Source organism: Cherax quadricarinatus, chromosome 16 (assembly GCF_038502225.1).
Source record: "Cherax quadricarinatus isolate ZL_2023a chromosome 16, ASM3850222v1, whole genome shotgun sequence".
Lineage (NCBI taxonomy): Eukaryota > Metazoa > Arthropoda > Malacostraca > Decapoda > Parastacidae > Cherax > Cherax quadricarinatus.
Genome location: NC_091307.1, coordinates 3,986,359 through 3,988,912, shown reverse-complemented (window position 1 = coordinate 3,988,912; position 2,554 = coordinate 3,986,359).

The window sequence follows — 2,554 nt, the reverse complement described above, 5'->3', positions numbered from 1 at the left end:
GTCCCTGAGATGTAGCACCTCCATAGTCGTTAAGACTCTTCTGATGGGTCAGTTCTAGGTTTAAGACTCACACAGAAGAAATGTATATGATTATTTAGAAACGAGTTCCTTGCCTCTCATCTCTAGACTAAGAGACTGACCACCTTTCAAGGCTAAGGGACTGATCATCTTAAATTGCCTTTCCACTTATGTCTCCAGCGCTATAATCGCTGCTGTGCAGGCGAAGTATCGACAATGTGGGTAAATAAATGCACTTTTTCTAATAACCATTTTCTGTTGGCAATGTTTGTAAGCCCTCAGGGATGCATATCAATAGATTTTATTTACTGTATTGTGCATCGGTAAATGCACTTAGTGCTACGTAAACAGCCCTAACATCCAGCATAAAATTAAGAATTATGAAATTTCGAAATGATCAGTGATTAAAAATATTTTCTGCCTTCCACGACTAGAGAAGTGCCTGATCATGAGAGCGAAATTTTACCAGATTTTCCTGTTATTGTTGTCTCAGTTAGTAAAATGAGGACTCACGAAGGTGTACTGAATGTTTAGTAGGTATATATCTATTGGAAGAACCTGAGCTGATTTCCGATTGCTTAAAACGACGCCAGTTTTTTCCTCGCACTATTTTAAAACTTTGGTCTCAAACTTTGGATATCGGCCTTAAACGTCTACAGGATATAGTGGTCTTACCTTATGAATGCTGATACCGTTACGTTAGAAACACTGGAGATGAAATTACTTGTTTAAAACTTCCATTAACATATCACATGTAACATATCACGCTCGCAGATCAGAAAAATAAGAGAACTGAAAAAATGTTTTCTAGGGGGGATACGAGAGGTAAGGATGTATCTTACGCTCATCGCCCAGTCGCTCCCTCCCTCCCTTGCCTCCCACTCTAGAGAAGAGAATGAAAGACGAAGACCAATTTAAGGAAAAACGTCGGTGACATATCGCTCCACTCCCTTCCTATCCCTTTATTTTCCCCACTACTTCCCCTCGCCTCCCGTTCTTCCTCCCACTGTGACCTCTCGCTCAAAGTTAATTCAAGTTTCTTTTCACGGTCGGCCAGATGCTTCCTAACCGCTTGAAGGTGGTGGAGGTGGTGATGGTGGTGTATGGTGACGGTGGTGGTGATGGTGATCACCTCACGCAGGGACTCAGGTGCATCTGAGTCGCCTCACGTTCAAGACTTTGCACGCAAGGCCTCGCACTCACAACGCACTCTCCCTCTCACGCACCGCTTTCACCATCTTCCTTGCACACACAGCTTCATACATTGTAATTGTTTCTCCTCGCACCTAAGTTTAGTATGCAAGGCCATTGTATACAGTCTTTTTTACACAGTTTCACACTCAAGGCCTCACAAACAAGGTTTGGCACACACCTGTAGTGCACCCTCTCTTACACATCCTCTCAAACACAACTCTCATAATGTCACCTGGCCTAAGGATGCAGATATCGAAGACTATCCAAAATTTTGCATTGGCAATTGAAAGAAAAGTTCAGTCTGAAAATCGACGCACTGTCTGGGTATCATCACCCTGTCCTTCAAAATCCACGAGTGTCAACGTAGAAAGATATTGCACATGCACATCACACATTAACTATGAAACTACAATTACAACATAGACCATTATGGGACTGCAAACAGCAACAAAGACTCGATTGATTTCCTAAGCAGCAATATAGTCTCTAACATTGTAAATAATATTTTAGAACAGAATAGTATATGTGAATATGAGGAGGCAAATGTAAATATTGTTGCCTATACAAATCGGATTGAATAAGACATAATAAAAATTCGAATTAGTGTAGACGACAATGATAAATTTGTTCTCCTGTTGTATTATGTGTGGAAGTGACAAAATCCCGAGGCCTCTATCCAGATGGAAAGGTTTGATAATTCTCTGACTGATATTAATACAACAGCTAAGCTGCCAGGCTGCTAGAGAGCTCAAAACTGCGTATGATCTCCTTGTTACACACACACACAATGAATGGCAGTAATAATGTCCTACCATTTCAAGAGAGGCAAAGCTTCTGCCGTAACATTTTATAAGAAACCATCAAAATCATCACCTTAATTTTTATGAAGAAATGTCTACTACCATCAAAGATGTTCTGTATTCAGACAAAGCATATATGCATCAAATGTATGTCAGCGAAGTGGCGATTTCCATGAAATATTTGTGATACAGGTTATTCAGCATCTCTGCCTCGAATCAGAACTCTTCCTCTACCTGAGGCAGCATCAAGGTGCTATATCCTCGGAGAACAGCAGACAAAACAAGTTACTCTACCAGTTATTGCTAAGAACTTTGGGCAAAAACTTGAAAATATTTTCTAACCAGATACAAGAATTAAAATTAAAAGTACACCAGAACTGATGAAAGTTAATGCATCATGCAGCAACAGATTAGCTGGACTATCATGTGGCTTTTGCAAATGTTCCGGAAATTTAATTTATAATAATTAGCATTTTGAATTTGAAGCTAATGAAAGCCAGTTCAATGATGTGAGGATGAAGGAATTTAGATGTAAAATAATT